This window comes from Pyxicephalus adspersus, chromosome 2, assembly GCF_032062135.1.
Source record: "Pyxicephalus adspersus chromosome 2, UCB_Pads_2.0, whole genome shotgun sequence".
Taxonomy (NCBI): domain Eukaryota; kingdom Metazoa; phylum Chordata; class Amphibia; order Anura; family Pyxicephalidae; genus Pyxicephalus; species Pyxicephalus adspersus.
This window is the reverse complement of record NC_092859.1, coordinates 34195916-34222886: the sequence shown is the minus strand read 5'-3', so window position 1 is coordinate 34222886 and position 26971 is coordinate 34195916. Positions and strand designations below refer to the sequence as shown.

Sequence of the window (26971 nt, the reverse complement as noted above, 5' to 3'; positions counted from 1 at the left end):
TTTTTTTTTCCTTTATGTGCTTTTATGACATATATGATTCAAAAGCATTTTATCATCTGATTGAATATTATGTGATATCACTATCCTAACAATTAATTCAACATTTACCTTTTCAGTTAATTTTTCTTTTTTTTGCCTCATAACTTTTTGAACTACTATTTGACTTTTTATTTATCATAATAAACTTATGTAGGATTACTGTTTGCAATGGAATATTTATGGGCAGCACAGTCACATTATTTTACACTTTTTTCTAATAATTCATACCCTCTATATCTGCATTATTTCTGCATAAACAAAAATAATCTACATTTCCATGCTTTAGTAATCAATGGTGCTTCATTTTGCTTTTCATCTAAGTTTCACATATATACTTTTAAAATATTTAAAAAAACACAATAATACAGGATTTTGTTTGAATTTTATCAATACTAACAACTCATAAAAGCTTATTTACCAAAACAAAAAATTCTGTTGCATTTTCACTTAAAACAGCTTATAAATTCATTTTCAACATTTGCCTACACAACTGCTACAATTTTACCTACATAAAGTAGGGAAAAAGTTTTAATTTGGTACTGCCTCTAGGGGGCGCCTTTGGGGAGACTGATGTTGGGGGTATCCCTCTACCCTTTTACAAGGTACATACTAAAATTGTACACAAAACAAACTTTACACCAGCAAACAAACAAAATTGTCTCTCAAGTGTAGAAATAGAAAAGCAAATTACACCATCAATGTACTGCATAGCATAAACCTACCAAACACATATTTAAAAGCGTTTTAAAAAAGAATTGTAAATGTGATCATGCGGTTAAACATCAACTACAATGCAGGTATTAGGCTGCTTTTCAAAACACCTTTATTAACTAAACATCTGAGAGTTCACCTTAACTTCAAAATTGTGATGCTTAATATAAGTCATCTGTCTTATGTTTTTAAGTTTCATGTTCTTTTTTTCTGAATAGTAAAGTTGCCAAGTGTGCAATATACACTACACAATAAAACACAAGAGAGGATAATCCAAAAGGCCAAATTAAACATTTGTATTTAAACAACTACACAACTAACTTGGGAGCATAACCAGTTATCATTTCATTGTCTCTGTGCTGTCTCAGAAAACATGGTCTGAAATCCAGTTATCTTTCCCAAATTACTAAATCACAATACCCCATTATTGTTACTATTGTGTGAACAACAGAAATTGAAAACACTAACAGCTTCTCATTAAACAGACAACCTTGTTATTACATTATATTAAAGGAAAAGGGAAAAACATCCAAGTTTTTCCTAACTCACATCACAGGTTGGTAAATGCATTTCAAAAAATCATGGAATCCATATTGTTTGTGTGATAGAAGGTAAACATGTACACAGGGTGGTTTATTTGTTTTATCTCTACCCTAAGGAACCAGAAGAGGATCACTGTCCCAATATTAACCAAACAAGTAAACTCATTAACTTTAAAAGCATCGAATAGAATAGAATAGAATAGCTCCCAGGAAAAAGCTCCCAAATTGATTTTTTTTTTGCCCTAAATAAACTTATCTTTAAGAAAAAGTAATTAACAGCTTGAGGAAAGGTACTGGCTAACTTAATAAACCTTCATGGGGATACAGGGATCTGCTGTTTATAGGTAATTTAATTCATTTTTCATATCTAGCAAGAATGAGCTATCCACATCTTAGATAACGCTTTTTTTTGGTTGCTTATAACAAGGAAACTGTCATTTATTTAGTAGGACACCAATCTCAATTTTCTGAGAAATGATTTTACAAAAGTCCATAATGAATGAATTCATGTAAAAACAATAGGAAATAAAGTTATTTATGCATTTAAAATATATTCTCATCTGTTAACTACATTCTCCTTGGATCCCAGAAATACTCCCTTACTCCTAGATAAGTGTTACAAAAAATACAAAGTTTATACATGCTAAATAGTTGACAAGCACTCATCCAAGAAGTGGTGATCTACACCTTTTTATTATTTTTTTTAGACTAATTTATGTCTGCCTAATTAGGAGAAGCTCTTGCTTGTTACTTGTATGTTGAATGGAATCTATTATGTACAGCATGCACTGTTATATTGTGTGCATCATGTGGAAATTTATATCAAACTGTTGTAAATGTCTATACCACCTTGGTGGAAGCCTTTGTCTTTTATTGGGTAACGGAATCATTTCCCTCTGTAGTGGTATACAAAGCAGCCCCAGGAATGCATTTATCACTTTTGTATATTAGATTGTGTCATAATAATATTTGAATGAATTATTTTTTGTGCTCCTTGATAACATTTTGTTATAATCACAGAACCTAGTATAAGATCATTTCTAATTAAAGGGTTCAACTATCCCCAGTATATTGAAGTGTGTTCGATATATTACAAACTAGAATAAGTCACTCTTATCTTCCTGTTATTGTCTATTATTTAATATTGGTATTTTAATTATTAAGAGGTTTATTTAGTAGGTTAGTCTGTGTTTGACAAAACCGATTCCTGTGTGTATGCATGCATGAACAAGAACCCTAGATTGTAAGTTCCTTTAATGTCAGGATCTGATAATAAAGAATATGTAAACACTATCAATTTACTTTTATTAGGTCCCTATTGGTCTGTTAATTATTCCAGTGAATGAGTTTTGTTTTATCTTTCATATGTACAAAAAATGCCTTTTGATCCTTCCAGAAATGTTGTCAATTATTACCATGCAATACTTTGTCTGTTCTGCATTCTAACCAGTTACATTTTTTCCAGCTATCTCTAAGGACTACAGAACCTCTACCTCTGTGCCATGATGAAGAGCAGTGTATGAGTGTGTGGATGGGAAAGATCTGTCACCCTAGAACAGTGTATGTTACCAGATAAACCAGAACAACTAATGCAACCAAAACATCCAAGGACTGGTAAACTCCAATATATTACATTTTTGCTTTGGGTTTAGGTACACTTAAATAGTTTTGTATAATCTGGAAAGTGGTGCATATGTTGGTTTTTTATACCAATGAGAACAGAGGAAAGTTCTGTAAGAAGAGCCAGTCTGAATTCATCTTTCTGGCGTGGCTACAAGATACAAACAACTTACAATTACAAATCTAGGGCATTTTATTTTTGTTAAAGCTGAACTCTGGTTAAAATATAGTTACCCTTGTATTGTGTTTTTTTGTATTTATTTATTTTTTTTCTTTTAGGGGAACACAAATAGCAGTTTATTTACCTTATCCCTTGCTCCAGCAGCATGACGGACACTCTAACATAAACACATACAATGCAGGAGCACTAATCCTGCATTGTTAGTAGGAATGTTGAGGGCCAGACTATAACCTAGGGCTCATAAGATATCCCCCTCCTATTGTGTGTAAATTCCCCCACCTACTAGATTGTAAGCTCTTCGGGGCAGGGTCCTCTCCTCCTGTATCACTGTCTGTATTAGTCTGTCATAATAATAATAATAATAGGATAAGAGGAGAGCAATGCCTGCCAGGGGGATGAGAATTGTGATAAGTAAAACTGCTGCGTATGTTCCCTTTAGAATAAAATAAGCATTAAAATTTTTGGAATTGTCATCTAACAAAAATGATTATATATTATTTGATTATTATTTTAGGTTTTCTGGACACAATATACAAAGTATTAGGCATCCTTACTATTAAAACATATTGCCTTGTAAAATTTCTCAGCAAGCAGTAATAACAATTTTAGACCTTTTTTCAGTGAATAAATGTTTCTGTAATCATAAAGGGGACAATATCACAGATCACTCATTGAGTTGGTAAACATAAGACAATAAAGATCTATTGTGCAATTGAATCTCCAAAGAGAAGTAGGGATACCTGCATCAAACAATTACCTTTAAGTAAAAAGGAGGAGGTAGAAGTAAACGTAAGGAGGGCTACAATCCTAAAGGTTAAGAGTGGGCAGGGAGGAAGTAGGATGAGGATTAGGGGAGGGTACAAAAGGGATTGGGTGCAGGATAATAACAACTGGGTTGTAAATAGGTATTATTGAACAAATACAGAAACTTGCATGCAAGACCCAATGCAAGACCCAAGAGTCCAAGTCCCTAAAAGCAAAAAAGACCAAAAATGTGCCCCCTACATGAGCTGTTTATTACTTCTACAACATTCAGATTCACTTCCTTTGATTCTTATCTCCTAGTAAAACACCCAAAGTGGCCACTTCCTCTACCTACCCTTTGGACTTGCCCTGGCGAAAGGGGTACACAACTTTCCCAGGAAAAATGATAAGGAAAGAAATCCATTTCTGATCCACAACCAGTGAAATACCTAGTTTGTAGTCCTTGAAATATCAATATAGTCCTTGACTAGACATAGTCACAATCAGCTGAACTTGTCTGTGTAATGTTGAAGACGTTTTAAAACTTTCCAAGCTGTTTTATTAGTTCTGAGCTGCAAAACATCTTCAACATTACAAGTCCAGTTGTGTGTGTGTTCTTTTTTTTAAACAGTATACGTATATATGTAAAACAGATCACTTATTAAGATAACTTTATCAATGTATGGACATTTTTTCCATAACCTTATTTTTGTATTTTTTAAATAACCTTATATCTGTTTTTTAGAAGGTATAAATAAAAAGAGTAACCACAATTGTTTATTAAATATGCACGTTGTAATTCCCCCTTCCTACATTTGTAGAGTAACTGTGTATTCAATAGTGACATATTACACATAATATAACACACACAATATGCAGATATCCATTCTAAGAATGCCATGCAGCATCCATGCAGTAAACAAGCAAATGAAAATTTTTCTATTTTATGTTTACAAAATGGTAATTACCTAATACGTTACATTTTACACTTTTATACCTTTACGTGACATCTCTGCCACAAGGAGAAGGAGACTTTCCTTACTTTTTAAAGGGGCATGTGACTTATTTTATGTGACAGCAGCGAGCCAATCAATACTGACATGCGCACTCAGACTCAGGACTTAAGACTCAGGACTTCCCTTCATTTAACAGAGAAAAAGGGAACTAAAGAACAGGGTGAAGCTGGATAGGACTGAATTAAAATGAACGCCTTGTGGGAAGACAAGTTCACTTTAAAAGACAGCTCCAGCTACTCACTATCACTACATTTTCCTTAAAGGAATAAAATAAAAAACGACCTCCACTTGTTTCCCCTCCATGGTGCATACATAGAAACAGATGTAGTTCCGGCACAGCGGCAGTGGTTTGCACTCCACTTTCTCTCCTTGACCAATCACTGGCTATTCACAGATACAAGGTTCTCTGTGATTGGCCAAGCACGGATAGTGCATCAGTGAATGAAAGCTATGGAGCTGGAAATACAGCAAAGCTCTATAGGTCGCAAGGGATAAACTCTTTGTTCATATGCACAAAACTGGGACAGTGGAAATGGGGACAAATTGGGATTGTGGAAAAAGGGAGAGCACCGCTGGTATCAGAGGTCATTTTTTCTATGGTACTATCAGAATAATGTGTTTATGGTGCCTGGAGTTGTCTATCAAGCCTTGATACGAATATGTGTTATTGCAATAGTAATGACCTTGTCATACTTCAGATAACTTCAAGTTATGCCAGTCTTTGGTAAAATCAGAACTTTAATATGAAGAAATACCCAATATGTCCAAATTACGCAGTTGTCAGTTACTGGACCCAGATTGATGACCTTCTGTAACTCTCCATTTTTGTTGTGGTTGATTTTACATTTTTGACAGCTTCCATCCACTAGAGGGAGCAGGACAAAGTTAGGCAGGAAGTGTATGCTACAGATGCCTCCACTGACCATTGGCCATGGCAAAGAAAGCAATTCTATAACATGAGATAGGAGTTGGCAAAATTGTAAGATATAAATGCTCCATGCTATGAAAGGCACTTAGACGTGTCCTCTTTGACCCATTAAGTCATAGATTGTACAGGACCACTGAAGGTGCCTTTTGGATGCACACTGCCTCACAGCCAGACAAGTGGCCTGAAGCATGAAGTCTTATTTGTTCCGACACATTTATCTTACTGTCAGTATTCAATATTTCACAATTTTGGGTTACAGTAGCTCTTGTGTGGGGTAGGAAAAGATGAGCTTGACCCTATACACACACAGACACATCAATAAACCATGGGTGCTTATAACCCTGTGGATGATTCACCAGTTGTTCTTCCTTGGATCGTTTTTTGTAGGTACTAACCACTGCATACTAAATGGCCAACCATTTTGGAGATACTCTGACCCAGACATCTGCTCATTACAATTTGGTTCTTGTCTATGTCACCAAGGTTCTTATATTTTACCATTTCTTTCTGCTTTTAACATATAACTTTTAAGAACTGACTGTTCCCCTAAGGGTTGCATTGTGACAACACTTTCAATGGTATTCACTTCACCTCTCAGTGGTTTAAATGATTAGGCTGATCAATTAAATATATTATGTTTTATGATCAATAGAACTGAGGTGATTTAAAAATGTATGTAAACCAAAACCTTTTTTTCTCAGTTCCTTAGGTAACTAAGAAATGCAGATAACATATCATAAGGACTGGTATATAAAGCTGCAAAGAAATACAGTTTTGTTCTTTGGTTACACATTTAATATAAATATTAAGCCACATTCACACCATCAATCCATATGGAAGGCACTGCTGTGTACCTTTCCAATAGACATTATTATTACACAGTATTTATATAGCGCCATCATATTACACACCGCTGTACAAAGTATAGGGGCTCACAATCTAATGTCCCTACCATAGCGATATGTCTTTATTACAGTCTAAGATCAATTTTGAAGGGAAGCCAATAAATCTAACTGCATGTTTTTTGGGATATGGGAGGAAACCGGAGTACCCGGAAGAAACCCACACAGACACAGGGAGAACCTGCAAACTCCATGCAGATAGTGTCCTGACCGAGATTGGAACCCTGGACCCAGCATTGCAAATGCCAGAGAGCTAACCGCTGAGCCAATGTGCTGCCCATGTGTTACAGAAAATAGCGCATGCAACTTTTTTGCTTCTTTTGGTGTGTTCGGCGGTAAATTCAAAGGAATTGGGCACCTTAGTGTTGAGCACAATAATTCATGGCATAAATCATGATACCATGTATACACTATTACAGCTGAGTAGTATGAATGTGGCTTTATTGCCTGCATGCAAAGTAGCTTACAGTCCAATGTTCCTGTCTTAGTCATACATATGTAAAGAAACTAGTTTGAATATTGGAGAAAACTGAGTCTCCTTCTAATAAGCATAAGGATAATAGGAGGAGGCTATGAACCCTGAAAAAAAACTGTGCAACAACAGGAAGAATATACAAAATCTATGTGGACAGTGTCCATGGGTGGATACAAATCAGCAGCCATTTCTACAAGATAGGAGTACTACTGACTATCAACAAGGTAGATCTTGGCATTGGTGATAAAATAAATAATCTCTTTAGTTGATGTAAAGTAACATAAATGGTCCAATTCATGGACAAATAGCCACCCATGGCCAGCTCTGATAAACAAATGGCTAGTTATAGAAGGCTCTGATATAGTTCATGGTACAATGCTAGCAATTATGGGAGATCTACATGCACATGCCAATGTCATCCTCTAAATCATCCATCCATTTTGTAGATATCTCAACCAGAAAACTGTACACGGTGCCTTTAAATAAAGGCTGTTTCAAGTCCTCAGCAGGTAGGCACTGTGCTTCCACAACATCTTTAAAGGTCTTTGATTTTACCTTTGCATGAAGTTTATGTTCAATAAAAGAGTTCTTATAAATAGAAACAAAAGACTATACAAAAATTATACATTCAGTTATTTAATGGTTAGTTTTATGTAAAACTTCATCAAAAGAGTTTAAACTCATTCACCAAAGCTAAGCTATGGGCAGGCAAACATCTTTTCCTACACAAAGCAAGTTAGCTCTTGACAGGCACATTTTTGAGAAAATACGAATGGCATTTTTTTGTGAACATGCAAATACTGATTGTGAGTCATTTAATTAGTCATCAAAGCCTCCACCTGTTCCATATTCGGATACCACGCTCTCGTTTTTTTGGCTACTGGAAACGAGGCACTTCTCAGTGCTGAATTTCCTTCTCTTTACTCGAATTTGTTTTTTTTCTCTCACAGCATATTCTTGTCAAGCATTTGTCTGTGTCTTCATATTCTCTCATGTTCTTACTGATAGTGTTTGAGTTTTTGTGTCAGAGAACAGCTGCTAGCTGATACCACAGTTGAATTTTTCTGTCCTCACCCATCAGAATGCTTGTGAACTGTTTCTTTTTTTTCAGAAATGCTGATAAATGAGTAAGCCTTTGTAAAAATAAATGTAACTTGCAACGGTTTGAGGGCAGAAATGAACTGAAAATAAACTAAAAGCTCTTGCCTTGATACACCAAACTATCCATTTGTGGGTATGAAAAGGATATTTTCTGGGAAGGAGATTTTCCCACCAGACAATATGATGAACGGTTTTTTGAGTGACTGATGATCTATCCAATTAACAGCTGGCATTATGCTTGAAACCTAGACTGGAAACCATGAATGTGAAGCCCACCACATAAGTGGAACAGTACAGATGTCAACTGTATCAAAGAGGGGTTTTCAGGTGGATGTCTGCCGCAGTGACATTTTAAAGCTTTTTTTTTTAGTGCTTTTTTTGTTACATACCCACCAAGTTTGGAGACTGGAAAAAAATGTGTTATTAGTGATTCCAGTAGTGACATGCAGTGGCATAGGAAAAGGGGTTGAAGAGGTCTTGATCTAGATCGGGCCCCTTATTCCATAAGGCCTGTGGGGGCCCTGCTCCACACCACTGTCTATTGTACATAGAGCTGACAGATGAAATCTTTAACCATTTGATTTTTTTTCCTAGCACCGCATTCAATGGTGTCATCTGTCAATGACCAGCAAAGGAAAACCATAGAATATCTTCTCTTCTGGTTCATTTACAACAGTGAGTGGCCATTGAAGTTACACTTGTAAGTTAGCTGATAAAGGCCTGTGCCTACTGAGGTTTGGGTGGGGGGTTGATAAGAATGTAGGGTTCTGATCTAAATAGGGGACTCTGATATAAAGGGGGTTCCTGATGTTTGGGTGGGACCATGTTACCATGATGTAAATTGAGGCTACAGATGTAAAGCTGGGACCCTAATGGGAAGGAGGGGACTTAGAGGTGAAAGAGGGACCCTTATATGAAAGGAGTTTCTGTTGCAAGTTGGGGACTTCTGATGTAATGACTTGACTCCCTATCATAGTAATGTGAAAGATGGGGTTCTGATGTAGAGGGGGACTCTGTTTTGAAGGAGGTGGACTTGTAATGTGAAGAAAAGAGGATATATAGGGTAGGGGTCCAGATTTAAAGGGCAAGAATCAAATGTGAAAGGAGGGCTGTGATATAATGGGTAAATGTAAATGGTGGTTCATCATGAGATGCGAAGGATGTAAAGGTCCATGTTTTCCACATGTTTCCATGTTGTCCACAATTAATAATATTATTATTAAACAGGATTTATATAGCGTCAACATATTACGCAGCGTTGTACATTAAATAGGGGTGGAAAATGACAGACGAACTGATTGGGTATTGATATAATCCATACGAAGGGTTAGAAAAACACAGGTGTATTTGTAATCGTGTTTTGTTCCTGTGGTTTTGTATGTATTTCATGATGTTTGTTTTCATGTTTTGACATTCTGTATTTTGTGCCTACATTCTCTTATTGTTTAATGTATGTTTTATTTGCTTTTTTTTTCTTCGTGATGCTCCTTTGATGTATACTTGTATATGTTAAAAATTTAAAAAAATTTGCATTTAAAAAAAAAAAAGAAAATGACAGACGAATACAGACAGTGACACAGGAGGAGAAGACCCTGCCCCGAAGAGCTTACAATCTAGGAGGTGGGATAATTAACACACAATAGGAGGGCCAATCTGTCATCTATTTTGCCCCAGCATTATTTTTTCTATTATACTGTTAAAGTTACTACATGAAGTAGGTATTTTTAAGGGACTCCCCTCCTGCTGTTTAAACATAAATAAATAAATAAAGGGCTTCTTAGCCCTAACACATGCACCTGCTGCTGGTTAATGTCCCTCTTCTTGGTTTAATGATACTAGTTGTCATTCATCCTCTTTGTAAATGTTAATGGCAAATCTTCTGTGCCAGGCTCTCATGCAGCCTGGACTCACAGGGCAATGGTGTACAGGACAGCATTCATATGTCACAATTTGCACCTATTTCTGCAGCAGGAGGGACTATTTAACACCACTACAGGATAAAAAAGACTTTGCTTATAATTTGACTACATATATATATGTATTAAAGTAGAGGTGGGATTTAATCACCTCTCTCTCTAGTGCAGGGGTGTCAAACTCAAATACAAAGAAGGCCAAAGTTAAAAACTTTGACAAAGTCACAGGCCAACTCTGAAATTTATTGAAAAAATTGAGGAAATTTTCCTTCTTATTAGATATAAACCCTTTTCAGTACAGCTAAGGGGGAGTGCTGGAAATACTAGACGCGGCCAATGTGGAGCTAAATCTTATGAGTGGCCTGCCGCTGAAACTCCCTCTTCATTGAAAAAGCACCGCTATTAAAACTCCTGGCATTATTTTTGTGTATAAAACAGTCCAATGCGGGGCCACTCATAGGCAGAGAGCCCGCTGGCCTATAGACGCGAGTGATGCCAGGGACTGTAGTAGTGACGCTTTTTCAATGCAGCGGCTGGCCAGCTGCAGTTCATATATAGGATTCCTTTGGGGGCCAAAAAAAATTGGACACCCCTGCTTTAGTGGCTTATCTACAAACTTAAAGGTTACTTTAAAGCCTAACTGAACACTCAGTCTAAATAAGCTAAATACAATCGAGATGAATCTAAACAAATGGTGTGCCACAGACTGCCCATCGGCATGCTTGCCCTCTGTGTGAAAGTAGTGGTCTTTTTACAGATGTCCGATATACCCCCTTTTGCTAAATACCAGACAAAACAGTTAGTATATGGACACAGACATAAATACATATAATTGACCTGTTTTATGTGCCAAAGGCTGTGAGTTTCTGTCCATCTAGTCCTGAATTTACACAGCTCTCCCACTGCACAGTGCTGTCTGGCACTTATAGGTCTTGTGCCTCTAGCCTGTGTCTGGATAGAGACAAGAAGAAGCAACAGAGCTACAAGCTTATCTTTCTATCACTCTTTTCCTACCAACATGTCTCTTGTAAGTACATAAACATTGCAGTAAACTGACTGTTATTGTGCTGTTTCCCCCTCTCTTGGTTTGAGCTCTGCTATACAGAGGACAGCAGGAGGATGATGTGTTTAGCAATGCACACAATTACTCAATTATATATGAATAATACAAATCTTTCAAATGTGTTCTTACTTTGAAAAAGTGTTTGTTTATGCAGTTAAACTGTGTAGATTGTTTTTTTTTACCTCAGGCTAAACACTAGAGGGCAGCAGAGTGGCTGCAGTATCAGCTCTCCGCCTAGGGCCAGATTTCCCAGAAGGCCACCCAAGCCATGGCCTACGGTGGCATGACCACTAGGAGGTGACGTTACAACATCCCTATGTAGAACTGGAATCTGGTGCTGACCGACAAGACAGTGCCCACAATGAAAGTGATTCTACCGAGGTCACATACAGTGCAGAGATCTGTGCAGTGTGAGAGATCTGTATTGAAGGTATCACTCTATACATTGCATTATCTATTCCGATACCTCCTCTCTCTCCCCTCTCCCTCCCTCCCCGCTCCCTTTCTGTCTTTCTCCATCTCTCTTTCCATTTTCCCCCTTTCTCTCCCCTCTTCTATCCCTCCCTTTATCTTCCTACATTTTCCCTCTCTCCTCTTCCATCTTTCTCTCCCTGTCCCCTTCTCCCCCCACTTTCTCTCTCTTCCCTCTACTCTCCCTCTCTTTCCTCATTTCCATGTTATCCTTACCCTCTTCATCTTTTCCTTTTCTATTCTACTCTCCCCTCTCTCTTTACCCTCTTCATCTCTCTCTCTTTCTTTCCCTCCCTTGCTCTCCCTCTCCCCTCTCCATTGTCCTTTCTGCCCTCCCCTATTCCCCTCTCTTTCTCTTCCCCACTTTCTTCTTCCTCTCTCTCCTCCCTCTTTATCTCTCACCCTGTCCTGTGTGTCTCTCTTTGTTTCTTTCTACCCCCTCTCCCTTTCTGCCTCTCTTTCCCTCCCGTTCTCTCTCTTCTCACCCTGTTCTCTCTTTCTCCCCTAGTATGTAGCGGTTATTTCTTCCCTTCTCACTTCCCTCTCCTCTTTCTCTGTTTCACCTGCATATGACAGCCTCAAACACATGTCATAATGATACATTCCTTCCTCTTATTGTTCTAAAAATATGTGTTTGGTTAGACCCCATACATACCTTATATCCTTTGATAGGAACTTCCTATCCATAATGCCTGTGGCTACATCTTATGCTCATGTCTTTATTTGTAGCCACCCCATTATGCTGTAGAGGGCTGAGAATGTATAAATCCACATCAAGGATACACAATGCAAGGAACAGCATGTAGTTTTCTTAAAGGTGGAAACAGAGCCAAATTTATACTTTTTGCTCCCCTAAACAAATTCATGCTTTGTTTTCAATTTTTGTGACACTTTAACTGTTGTCCATAACATTAAAATGTACACGGAATACCATCACTGTTATCTTGACATCAACCTTTACATTATATTTTTCCTTTAAACAAATATTTATATGTGCTCCCATCATATAGCTGCTTTTAAACCAAAGTCCTTAGAGGTTGATGTTTATAAAGCAAACAACAGAATTTACTTCTAAACATCTCAAGTTATCTGTGCTCAACAAGTTATGGTGTGCTAGACAATATGCATGTACATGGCACGGTCATGTATTCCTGGGGAGTTGTTCAATTTGCACATTTTTATTTCGAGAGCAAAGTTAACTCCAAAGACAATAAAATACAAACACATATTTCAACTGACAGACTCATATGATTTACTTGGCCAGCACATGTACCTAATCTTTGGAGATTTAACTCACCTTTGTAAACTTTGGTATATTGGGGTCACAATTTTTTTTTAACCCCCAAACAAAGGTACCATTATTAAGTACATTCACCAAAGATTGTTTTTAAAATCAGCCTCATAAGACTGTTCACAAGCTACCCTTTAATAAACTTATATTTAGTGGCCAGTGCAGAGACAATGGGCTGGGGCCTCACTGGAGGTAACTCAAGTTTAAACATTTTAAGACGGCCAGCGACATCCTCTTTCATGTTTTTAGAGAATTAAGCTGATGTCTGTGATTAGTAAATACGGTCAAAATATAAAGAGGCATGTTTATTTTAATGAATCTTGATTTCCAGATCTGTGCAGTAATTTAGTGTAAAATTGTGCCTCTGAACAGGTGTTTCCTGTAATACAGACCAGTCACTGCTGTCCACTCACATTATGCAGAGACTGGTCTTGTATCCACCCCCGGTAGTTTTCTGCCTTTATTGGGTGGACTTGTTGGTTCCTGCCACAGTTCTGCTCTCTGTACAGGCTATGTTCAGCACAGTGATGATGTTGCCTCAAATTTTACAAAGTAATAGCTGAATTAGCAAAACCATTTTGTTCCTGGAGTTTGCCTGTAGAGTGATGTAAGCCTCAAACTGATTTAATATAAAAATACAAAAACAATTGTATTTTAATTTTTTTTAGCAAATATTGTTTACACCATTTATTTTCTATAACTTTTTTTCAGCCGCTTCCTGTCTTTTCACACTCACATTTCTGTCTCGCATAGGACTTGACATCATTTCTTAGACCTGCGCTTGGGTATCTTTTTAGTTTCAGACCTGTAAAAATGACAGCTGGAACCGGACTGGCTAAATAAGCAAAACAAATACTCCCTATCAGATACGTTTAGATAGATAAAGCCCTTTGTGGCTAAATCGGCTCCTGTTAATGCAAATTTCAGCCCTCTGTAAGTAAGTGTGAATTTTCCCAGGGGTGGGGGGTAACCACAAACAGCAATAAAAACCTGAAAGTGGTTCTAACCATTTCTCATTCCACCCAAGACAGGATTCGGACTGGAGTTCCCCCTAACATCACCTAATGGTTTCCTATATCAATCAGGGACTCCAGCAGTGAAATCTCCTTGTTCCATTTAGGTCTGTACACCAGAACCCTAATTTTGGTGATTCCCTCCCTGTTGGATTTTAAAATCTCACTATCTTCTTCCTCTGGCATTGGGTGGTGGGCATTTCTCTGCATTTTCTTATGAAAATGCTCCAAGGGTAGCTTGAAAATCCACCCAGAGGATATGTCCATGGCAGTGTTAGCTCTCACCAAGTGAGTTGAATAATTCTGGATGTAACTCAGCCAAAAAGAAGAAAGGTGCTAGACGCTGGAGTGGTGAATTTTTAGGGGTGAGCACCAGACTGTGATATTGTGTCAGTTGAGAGCTGATCTTTTATTTTGTTTGTTTTTTTCACCTGTGCTTTGGAATTTATATTTTTAATTTGGACTTTCATTTGTAATATTAGGAGTGGAACAGATCACTGGGAATACCATTAATGTAGCAGGAATGATAGACACATTCTCTAACATACAGATAACCTGTAGTGTTTACAAAGCTGTATGTTAAATACAGACAAAAAACTATGTAACAAGAAGCATATAAAAATATAAAAGTCACATCAAATATTGCTTTGATTAAATTGTTACAATAATAACTCAAAATCTGTACTCACTGAAGATATTACTTTGCTTTCTCTTTAAAGGACTAATATATTTGCAAAGTCATCAATTCCACAAAGTCAGGAATGTGCGGCACATAAAAGAACTTTGATTGTCATCAGGATGTGACCACTCTGTAAATTTTGGGCCAGAAGTTAGGATTAGGTGGCGCCTGATGCTGACACTGACTGTGTGGGAGAGACAGTTCAAATTGCAAAATAAAGGTAACTAGAGGATGTTTTTTTTTTCGTTTAAAAGAAATATTTTTGGCATCTTTAATGGCATAACTGCAATTACCTTGGCAATATATTAAGATCATTCAAGAGTCCACTACCAATGCTACTATTAGTTTTACGAGGGTCTCACCAATGATCTCATCATATTTTTTGTTTGAACTTTGGTATTATTAGTGAGGTTTTATAACCACTGTCAAGTTTATTTTTGTATTGCTGTCTGTGTTCCTGCTTTGGAGAATCACCCCTCTTTATTTGTCCCAATGACCACTGTGACCAGGGCTTAATAAACAAGTAAAGATAAAATGCCTGAGTTGTCACTAGCAATGTCAGGACAAGGTCCTCTGGGATTCCAAAGCAAGGGTGCCAAAGTTTACCTGCCCCCCTCCGCCTCCACCATCAACCTAAAAAACAGAGATGTAAATACACAAATAAATAAAAAAAGTAAAAGAACAGAGGGGAAATCTTCCAATGGGGGCAATAGGTTCCAATGACTGTTGTCTAAAATCAAATTCCTCTCACTCCCCATATCTTGTTGTATCTGTAGGACAGAAAGTAGGACGTAGTTGTCAAAAAACAAACAGAAAATGGTGGGGGTTTTGACCCTTTTCTACTTATAAATGTAGATATATTCTATTAATCAAACTGAAAACACATGGTTGTTGAATGCTTTTTTTGCTCATTGTTTAGGGGAGCATCAAGAAGATTCACAGACAATAATAAACATCTAACAATCTTTTTAGCCCCTATCCATGCTATTCAAAACTATAAATAACAGGTCCATAAAGTATATCAGTGCTTATACTATGCTGGGTGTAGTCTACATTAGGTGGTTGGTAAAGGATTTTGCTTCTGTCAGGCAACTGATTTATCCCCTTTATACTTGCTCCTTCTTTTCTGCCTTTCAATTGATCTTCCATCCTGCTGCTCACTGTGTGTACAGACTCTCAGGTTTGCAACAACTGTGTTAAGAATATTTGTGTGCCCAGATGCACTAGATTTCCTAGCCTGGCTACTTATTCTAAAGTATCATTTGGCTCTGGGGTGTTTTTATCCAGTTTTTGGCCTAATTCGTCTACTTTTATACTAACCTCTCTGCTACTGACTGGGTCATCCTGACCTTAAATGAACTCCACCCACCTCTACCCTATGCATTGACCTTGACCTTGTCTTCATACCTCTGTTTTGGATAAATTGATTACTGGTTACGATCCTCTAACCTCTATTGCTTTGGCACCACACTCCTGCGTGACTCACTCGTTAACCCCGACTATTCTTTGTCTGACCAACTTGCCAACAGCAGTTGTTCAGTTGGGTCATTCAGTGATCTGACACTGCAGAAAGCTATACTATGTTGGCGGACCACTCCATACTGGCTAGATCTTCACCTGAGATGATCACCATCATTGGTCTGGGTTGACAAATAACATATGAGCATAGCTTCGGGGGCAAGCAGGGTTTGTATTACAGTCATAAATCTTAACAACTGGTCATCCTGGTCGGTCACCGCTATCAGTTACTGGGTTTGCATCCTCCTATCCCCTTTGCAGGCAATGATAGGTAATAGGAGGTTTTGCAAAGGTACTGCAGTCTTACGAAGAACTAACAGCAGTGTATGAACTGTAATACCATTAAATGGGCTTGTTTGATAAAGCTCTTTGAGGCTGGAGAGGATACTTCTTTATCAGTCAACCTGGGTGATCCAGCAAATCTGGAATGAATCTGGTCAATATGACTTATAGAGAAACCCATTCCTAGTTTGCTGGATCACCCAGCTTCACTGATGAAAGTGTATCCTCCCCAGCCTTGGAGACCTTTAATAAATCAGACCCAATGTTTCCAGCACCCCCTGTGTCTGCTCTACTACAGTTCAATACAGGAAACAACACTATTTTGCTATGTAGAAAGCCAATACAATGATATTCATTTTCTGTGAGGCCCAACATATACTACCATTTTACTCCTGGCTTACATAAATTGGCACAAAAAATCTCACAATACAGCATTCCATTTAGGCCATACTGGGTGTCTCTCAAGATTACATCTAAGGCCTTGTTTCAGTTATAGCCAATCCTGCTTATTCCACATGGGCCCTGTCTGTTGTTGTAACCCATTTCAGTTATAGTTTCAGTCACTATGCCATTAGATACCAGTATGTCAGGTCATGGAGAGGATAACAACTTAGCCCCACCGTACTCCTGCATAGTTTGTAACTTCCTTCTTCAACAGGGTTAATAAAACCAAATTATTTCAGCCTTTCTTAACAGACCATACACTGCACTTCTAATCATTTCTCTGTCTGTCCTTTGGACACGCTCCAGGTTATCCACGTGTTTCTGTAGCTGTGGTGCCCAGATCAAGACAAATATTCCCAGCGAGGCCTCACCAGCACTGAGTATGGTGGAAATGTGACTTCCCAATGTTCCCTAAACAATACAGAATTAAAAGAACCCATAAAACTATTTCAAGTTACTGAAAGATTGACTGAAAAGGTTATGAGGAAGTGTATTATATAACACAAAAAGATGAAGGGGTAGAGGACTTTCTTCCTTGGTTGGAATGTAAGGGTAAGGTACAAAAAAAAGGGAGATCCCATCTAGGAGAGAATGTTGGACAAAAGAAGTTGGGCATACCCATGATTAAAGGATGGACACCGATTGGGCAGCATGATGGCTCAGTGGGTAACACTCTGACCTTTCAGCACTACCTCCCAGGTTCGAATCTTGGCCAGGACACTATCTGCATGGAGTTTGTGGGTTCTCCCTGTGTTTGGATGGCTTTTCTCCAGGTATTCATGCAGGTATGTTAATTGATCTCCCCCCCAATTTGACCTTAGATTGAGTTAATGACATTTGACAATGACCTACTAATGACTTCCTCACTCATAACCTCATCACACGCATGGCTCCAAGACTTTTCTAGAGCTGCCCAACTCTCTGGAATGGTCTTCCCCATCCTATTGGGTTTGCTGCTACTTTCTGCTCATTGAAAAGAGCACTCAAAACCCATTTTTTCAAACTTGCCTACCCATTTTCTTCTGTCTTTTGAAATCGTCACTACTTCCCACCACTAGATATCTCCCCTCCTATTGTGTTACTGCCCCCACCTTCTAGATTGTAAGCTCTTCAGAGCAGGGTCGTCTCCTCCTGTGTCACTGTCTGTATTTGTCTGTCATTTGCAACCCCTGTTTAATGTACAGCGCTGCGTAATATGTTGGTGCTATAAAAATCCTGTTTAATAAATAATAATAATAATGCAGAGGTGATGATTATATAGAGAAATGTGAATATCTTAAAAAACTCTTTTGCCTAAACCAAATATACTGTAAGGTCAACATGTGAGCTCACTTTACCTTTTTTTCTATATGTGTCCCTGTTTAGGAAACACATATAACACACAGGAAGTGAGCAATAATCTCCAGAATTGGAACACAGACAGCAAAAAAACTGATAGCAGCTTTAACGTTTTGTCTCATGCTACTGGATGAAAAGTGCTTTTAATATTGTCTGTGTGAAGTTTGGAGAGCTCTCATTCTATCATGGTGACCAAATGTAAAGTGATGTGAAAGGGACAAAGAGAGCAATAGAAGCTTGTCTGGTAGTCTAAATCTTCTGCGAACAGTTCAAAACCTAAAGCACTTCTGGCTGTATTCACACTATTCTTCATGTGTTTCATGCATTTTTACATGTTAATAATTATCATGCTTTTCCATATTCTCCCATTGCCATCAAAAGGCTTTATACTGTGCGAAAACGGGCAATGCACACCAATACATTACAGAGATGTATCTGATATATCTGAAACAATGGCTTACAAGAGTGCAAGCACTATTATTATTAACAATATTATTATTATTAATAATAATATTAATATTAATATTAAACAGTATTTATATTTTAGCGCCAACATATTACACAGCGCTGTACATAAAATAGGAGTTTCAAATGACAGACAGACACAGAAAGTGACGCAGGAGTTGGAGAGGATGTATTAAAACATAAAATGAGAATGAACCTCAAAGTTTTTATGGGGCAGTCTTTATATTTAATGATAGGCCAGTGTTCTGGACCCATCCACACCAATATTTTGTATCCCTGCAGAAATAAACTTGTCAGTGTGTAGTTCCACAACAAACTTTAATAAAGCAAATAGCAAAGACACCACCAGCTAGACATGATTTAATTGCTGAGTCCTGGGGATCTTTTTATAAATGCTTTCACCCAACTTTTACCCAAAATGTCCTTTTTTTCAGATTAGAAAGGAGGAATTGGTTAAGGCTACGTACATACAGTATATTTTTGTCGGAGGAAACAATCTTTTATGATTGATCCAGTGACAGAGAGTGACAAACCAACAAACAAGTGTTGTACACACACTGCTTGGTATGTTCTATAGAGAGGGGAGGAGGGAGGGCAAGCACGTGGCACCCCACTGTGCTCTTCTACCTTTACTTGTATACTTGTAAAGCGGTTATTTTGATTGGTCATTGATTGGTCATTTGATTGGTCATTGATTTGTTCAGATGAATCCATGAATGATGTTGGGCAACCACTGTACACATGTCAGATTCTTGCCTAAGACGAGCACAGCACAGTATTGGTTGATAATTATTTAATGTGTGTACATAACTTTACCTACTACTCATACATTTTTGTTTAAAATCCAAGGTTAAAAAATGTGTGAATTTTAGGTTAAATTTAAGAGGAATCTTAGATAAAAACATTTATAAATAGACCCATTTAAGTTTTACCACACAACAATGCATGTATACTCATTAGCTATTGTTTTACATGGTGGTACTTATCAACTGTGCAATGTTAATGTGTTAATGTAATGCCTTTTCCATTTTTAATGTCTCCGTGCATATGTTAGGGCCTGTTGGTAGAGCAGGAAAACACAGGTAATGTAGACAAATATGCATGAAAACTTGTGAGTCATGTTTTCACATATATATGCTTGCATGATACTAAATGCAATCAATATTGTAAGAACTGGGAAAAGATGCATTTGTGCTGAATGTCTGCTGTACATTGAATCCATAAGTCTGTGATGTCAGTCCTTGTGTGAGCATTCTTTTCTCAATGTTCAAAAATGATTATCTACATTTTTGTGCATTTCTCAAGGACTGAAAGGGCCAGTGAACTTGCTAATCTTGTTTTTTTTTTATATTGCCAGGATATATTGTGTTCTGTTGTGACAGTGAATACAGTAAGGAAAAAACATCCTTTAGCACAGAGGTCGGCAAACTCCGACCTTTATGCCAGATACAGCCTAGACGGTAGTTTGTTCCGGCCTAACACCTCCTGGCCGATCTGGCCTAATGCAGGCCGGCAATGCGCGTCTCCGGAGCCGCGGGTTACTGGTCAGGATTAGGCCTGAACAAACTACCAGAGCCAGAGCCTCCGAAGCTCTGGAGCCGCATGGGGCTCTTGAGCCTCCTCTTGCTGTGGCTCCCTTCTTCCCTATGTTCCCTATTTACCGCGGTGGTGTGTGCTCCTGCCAAAGATTGCAGACCTCTGCTTAAGTAGAAGGATGTGTTTGCATTGTCAAAGAAAAATGAGAAAGTTAGTTTGGCTTTCAGAATAATGCAGGCAAAGATTGCTGTAGTAGTTGCTGAATGTTTGTAAAAACAACTATTGATAAACGTCTAGCACAATTTAAAGAAAGAACTGATAATAATAATAATCTCAGGGAGTTATACCCTTAAAAAGGACAGACAGAGGGCAAACTACTAATTGACTTTGGTTTCCCTCCAGATGATCTTTCCCCCACTATGGACATACCATGTCTTGTTTTATTATATGTTCCATGCTGGTAGAAACAGGGTTTTGCTTCCTTATGTCAGAGATTCCAGCATGAAGAACTATGAGACCACATTGAGATTACAAAATGCCCTGAGACTGCTATGGATCTATTAGACTGTAGGAGTAACTCTCATACCAAGAAGAGCCCTGACATTGTTCAGGTAGAATTCAAAACAAAAGATCATTATTTATGTGCTGCTTAGGTACAATTAACATTTATTTTTCCTATAATTAAGCCAGTCTTCACTTTTTAAGTTCCACCTAAACAGTTTATCTAAATTGTTTAAAGGTTTATAAATATTATACACATTCATATTTGCCAAATCCTACTTTTTCCTCCTTGTGCCTCTGGGTTTTCTATAGCTTGTCTCATGTCCTTAGATAAATGGGTGTTTGGAATATGTTTGCTTATAACTTATAGGAAAACAAAGGAAGAAAACCAAATAAGTATTTAAATCCAAATATTTGTAGTTGTTCACAATTAAACAAAAAAAAACAAAAAAAAAAACAGCAGATTGTGGGGGATCTGTGGGCTCCCCTTCATCAGGTCTTAAAATTTGGACAACAAAACACTTGAACAATTGACAAGCTTTATCAAGTGTACAGTGTTCTTGTTGTTCTGAACTTTCTGTAACTGTAAAGCCCTTATGAAGGGGAACTTCACAAAGCCTTTAAAAACATGTTAGAATTTCAAGGAATGATAAATTGCATCTAGACTGCAACATCGAGTATGGTGCACTATTTTGAGTGTATCAATCTGATAGCCAAAATATGGTCCTCTCATAAGCCATTACTTTAAGAGAGAAAATGTATTTTTACCTGTTTGGAAACATACACCGAACTTCAATTTTTTCTACATCTCTATTGCACGGTAGACTGATGGGATTAGTAGTTTACAAAAGAAAAACAAAAGATGGTAATGTTGCTTGTTTATCTCACAAGAAATAAGAACACTTCATTTTTGGCAAAATCAACAGCATTTTCAGTACCTAGTATTGTTAATATTCTTAGCCTGCTGCTCATTTTCACATTATAAAAAAGTTGCTAGGAATGGTAGACATTTGAGGAACACAATACATAGCAACACATACCACTCAATTATAGTGATTCAACCTTATTACGGCAATTGAAATGTTTGTGTAGCAGTGCTATAGTAATGAACAATACAAATGTTGCTATAGAAATATATTTTCATAATATATATCAATTTACTGACAGTAAGAGTGCTCTTCACTTTCTGGTAAAAAATCAAACACATTTTATAGCAGCAATGTTTTGCACCATGATAGGACTCTTACGTATAACTAAAATATGTCAGGCATTGAAAGTATCTTGCAAATCCAGCTTCCTACATATAAAACAAATATACAAAACACAAATGTAAAGTGCTGGTGTTTTGCATTCCTCAATTTTAAAGTGTTTTGAGGGACAAAAATATAAATTCCCTTTCTTGTAAATTCTTTTGATGCAGGGCTGATTATGTAGGAGTATAGGAGTTGCTTTGGAAAATCCTTTTCTATTCCAGTGTTTTGCAGATCTCCAGCTCTGTTGATCTGTAAAGAAAGTGGGCCATTTATATGATTTAGTTGATAAAAACGTTATCCACTATAGGCCTAGTAATGACACTGTACTTCATAAAAAATTGTAAATGTTTTACGTGTTATTTCTCTTCAAAATAAAAAGCAAAGTTCACTTCTCACTTGACTGACATGAAACATGTTTAGAAAAATAATTTGGTTTAATACTTTCCTAATTTAAAGTATATGCAGGGTATTAAAATGCATCTATTATTAAATAAGTATCGCATTGAAATACTGAAAGCTGAACTTTTGGTTACATTGACTACATACAACCTTACAGCAGCCACAGTATAGTCACCCCTCCCCTGCCAACAGGCTGCAGAGAAGTACCTTTGTTATATCTGTGGAATCAGTGGTCTCTCTACATACCCCCTTGCAGTTACAGCATGTTGCACTTTGGCCCCACCCACATGGTGTATGTGCAGTATATTATATATAATATACAAAGAACAGCACTCTGGCTTTGTGGTCATTGTTGCTGATAGATGTCTGTTTTTTGGTGTTTGGTTCTGACCCTGGGAATGTGCACCATAAATCTGTGTGTACCAGTTGGTTGCTTGTCATCCACAACATAGGTTTGGTGACTTTTGCTGATAACTAGAGTATAGATCCGGCACCATAGGAAGAGATGAACAGCAGGATGACAAGTTTGGAGGAAAAGACCAATTGTGGTAGGTATTAATCTTGAAGCAGCCAGTGAAAGGAAAAAGGGTTTGTGTTATCTACCTGGAGATAGCTTACAGGGCACATGCTTGGAATTCCTGAGGGTACCAGACCAGAAGGGGAGCTGAAAGCTATTGTCTATTTACCTCTGATCTGAGCTTAATGGCTTAGTGAAGGAAGTATTTACTGAGTTATGGAAATATTCGTGTCAGGTTCTCGATCCTCCTGTCTTTGCCTGGAAGGCAGGAAACCTTTGTAGAAGGCACCTGATTGACTGTCATGTTATAAAGAGAGGCTGCATATACAGATCAGTAGAATCTTCTAAGATTTTGCCAAGCAGAATGTACTAGCACTGACAAGTAATGACATAAGCATTGTTTTGGGGGTAGGGAAGTTGGAAGCAGTCGGAGGTGATCTTTAATCTTTTAAAGTGTGTGTAAAGCCAACATTTTTCATTTTTCTTTTTTCATAGCATAACAATGTGTTAAACCCCTATCAAGCTTTTACTGCCATGTCCCCACTGGAGAGATTATTCCTTCTGATGTTTCCTGGTGACTATTATCTCAAATTCACATCATTGGGAAGTTTGACCCAGAACCATAAATTGAGGCCGGGTCAAGTCAAGTAATGGCACTAGTTTCAATGACATCTCCCCAAGAGGGAAATTTCCACACTTTAGAAAGATTAACACTTGCTTCGCCTTGTGTAGGTTAATAAAAAATCTTACCAATAAGAAACAACCTGCACAAAAAAAAAAAAAAAATATATATATATATATATATATATATATATATATTAAATACACTACTAAGTAATTAAAACATTGCAAATATAAGTAAAGCATTGCATAAACAAATGAAATGTCATGTAGATGATGGAGTGCAATTATTACTACTTATTCTGATGACAGGCATGATAGGGGATGTCAGCAGAAATCTGAGCACAGAAGTACAGGGGTGTCCCTGTATTCCAATGTCTTTGTCCCATCTTCCAACCTGTGTAACTGTACAGCACTGGTCAGGAGGAGTGGTGGTAAAGCTGGCTATGCAATATTAGATAGCTATGTGACGCCGTGTGTCCTGGTTTTCCAAGCCTAAGCCTTGGGATGAAAGTTTACCATTTGAACATGGATCTGCTTGCTTCCATGTATTCGGAATAAAAAAAAACACAGAGGGAGCTTGTCAGGTCATGTCACAAGGTTTGTATCGTCGATTAGGTAACATGTGTTACCTAACAAAAGGGTCATACAGATAAATGCTATAGTATTTTATAGGACAACATAACACTTTAAACATTAGCAACCCAACATATGGTACCCAATTTCTAACATTATGATCAGCTGCTATACTTTAAAAAATAGAGGCCCAGTACTATATTGTCAGTTTTGTTTATGCATGCAGAAACAAGTTATAGCCCAACTCCAACCAAAAGCTATTGTATGGATGTAAACAAAACAGGGAAGGGTCAACAGCTCTGTTTTTCCTTACTATTTCTGTCCCTGTTTGTAAAATTTCTTTCAAGTGGATCCAACGTCTAATTTAATTAACTCTAATTTTAAAAGACTTACTATTATCATTATTATATAATAATATCATAATATTATAAAGTATCACGGTCTAGAACCCTGTTGGAGAGATTTTACACATATTCATTCCTAGTGACACAGGAAGGATGAGAATATTTTCCTAAAAATAAAAATAAAAAATAAAAAGTCAAGTATGGCCATAAATACTGTTAAGGTGCCAGATACGCTAAGGTATAGCATAGACATTTTTATACATCTTTTCTAAAAAAAATTCAAAAGGTATTTTCTAAATTTACAGGTAAACTAATGAACATACTTATTTATGACCATTATCAGTAACATTAAAATAAACCAGCTTGTGCTTGAAGCTTAGCGACCCTTTAGGCAACCTTGAAATTTTCCAGGGAACATCTGTCCTGTTTCCTCTTTAATTGCAGCTATTCTGCAATGATCTTATTCTGGCGCTGTCATATTGATAAACCCAGCCAACCACTGTTACACTCCAGTCCAGTCTACCCCACCCATTTCTTGCCCTTTCTGTTTCCGGAGATGATTGCACGCTGGACGATCTCTAACAATTGATGGAGTGTGTTGAAATACCCCCTTTAGAGAAGAGGTTAGGAGACTGCAATGTAACAGTGCCTTTCACTATTTCTATGCAACAATAATTTAACTCTGTCTCGCTTCCTCTGCGTGTTCGTGTTTTTCTTATGAATTAAACTTTCAAAGTGAAAACTAATACGTCCTATTATGTGCCTATAATTTCCACCCCCACATTAAACCATTCCTCTCTAGTAAGCACACTAGACTCGGACAAGTTCGATTGACACCATTGTTGATATATTTTTCTCCCTACTTGGCCTAAATTTTTGTTGGTCTTCTATTTTGTATATTTGCATATATTGTTAAAATGACCATTCTTTGTTAAAGCATATATGGTATTTTGTTACCATTGTACTTTTGAATGCTGGTGTAACCCAATAAAAAATAATAAAAAAAAAAACTGTGAAGCCAGTTCACATCTCCTTAAAAGATAACTACACTAGTAGGATAAGTAAGCCTAACCATCCTAGCTTGCCAAGAAACCCAGTACTGCAATAACACTCTTATAGCCACACTAACTTTTCTTTGGGTTTTAATAGACTGGTCTACGTGAAATGTAAAGCTACTTGCTTCCCAGTCCTTCTCTTGAAAGGATTTCATACACTGTATATGTACACTAGCCCACATTATCAGCAATTGCAATTGAGTATTTATGGTACCTTAGATTGACCTTAGACCTTATATTGGAACTGAACCTTTCTTTTAAAAAAAATTGATCAGATGGGTACTTTATTGCAGAAGGGACAGGCAATGTCTCTTCTGCTATAAAATAACCCATTCCGTAGTGGGCACTGCCATCTTCTTTCTTCCCCTCTTCCTGTTTCTATCTTTGGCCATCTTAAATTATTTGGGCCTCAATGAAGTATTATGCCTTTCTAAGCAGCTCATAACTTTTTGACAGAAAGAGACAGCGATCAGTCAAGATGTTTTATTGCAGTAAGGAGATCACATACTATAATTGTACTATTTATTTATTTTCTTGTTTTCTGTTTTTACAGGTTTCTTATTAGGAGGCCAGCATCATTTGGCTCAAAGGTGCAAATTTGCAGTAAGCCACAACAAATAATCTTTGGTGGGCCTATCAGATGACGCAGTGGTGATAAAGAATGATTATGGTTCACTGAAAACTCCAGGCAATGCTAGTCATTAGCCCTTGTTATCTGAAAACTCTGGAAAGCCATCTTGTGTGGCCAGTTTTTAGAAATCAGGCTGATATCACAGCACATGTTCTGAAAAATTACCCTGGGAAAATAGATGAAAACTTTATTGGGCTTGTAAGTAGGCGAAATCTCTCAGCGGTCATAACCATGCTACCAGAAGCATGTAGCTGAAATGAAATATAAAATTCATTAAGGCAAATTGTATAGTGAATGACCTTCATACAGACATACACCCATGTAAAGACCCAGATGCTTTCAGAAGGCCATTGTGACCTGCCTTGCTGATATCAAATCAAAATTATTTACCAGAATTGACAGTCTTCATTGAAATCTCTGCTCCTCCATTGACATTAAAACAGAGGTATGATCAGAGGGAAAGTTCTTTGCTATTAGTTCCCCCTATATTCTTGTCAAGGGCTAAGGTCATGGTAATGGACATCAGGATTTCTTCTATTAATAATAAAAATTTTGTGACAAACAAGCTTGCATCATATGGCACCCTATGGTCTGGATTTAGAAAACGTCCTCCAAAATAAAATCCTGGCTTTACACCCAGGGGTCTGAACCCAACAGCTCTTACATAGGCCTCTAGGTAACTTGTCACTTACTTGCAGTTGTATATGGGTTTGTTCCAAGTACAAGTGCATAGTGAAGGACACTCTTACAGCAAAAGCCCTCATTATTATTTTACCCTGCATTACCCAGAAGCCATCTGGAC

General features: G+C 37.4%; 2 long non-coding RNA genes across 2 annotated transcripts in view; one reads left to right on the top strand and one right to left on the bottom strand.

Annotated features, from left to right (window-relative positions):
* Positions 1-11153: 11153 nt before the first annotated feature.
* Positions 11154-26971, top strand: part of LOC140323371 (uncharacterized) — a 66894-nt gene continuing 51076 nt past the window's right edge. Inside the window, exons 1-2 of the long non-coding RNA XR_011919364.1 lie at positions 11154-11665; positions 14730-14909. This is a non-coding gene — a long non-coding RNA (uncharacterized lncRNA). The remainder of the gene's footprint in view (positions 11666-14729; positions 14910-26971) is intronic.
* The window catches only part of LOC140323370 (uncharacterized), a 255216-nt gene continuing 249241 nt past the window's right edge, over positions 20997-26971 (bottom strand). The window contains exon 5 of the long non-coding RNA XR_011919363.1: positions 20997-22275. This is a non-coding gene — a long non-coding RNA (uncharacterized lncRNA). The remainder of the gene's footprint in view (positions 22276-26971) is intronic.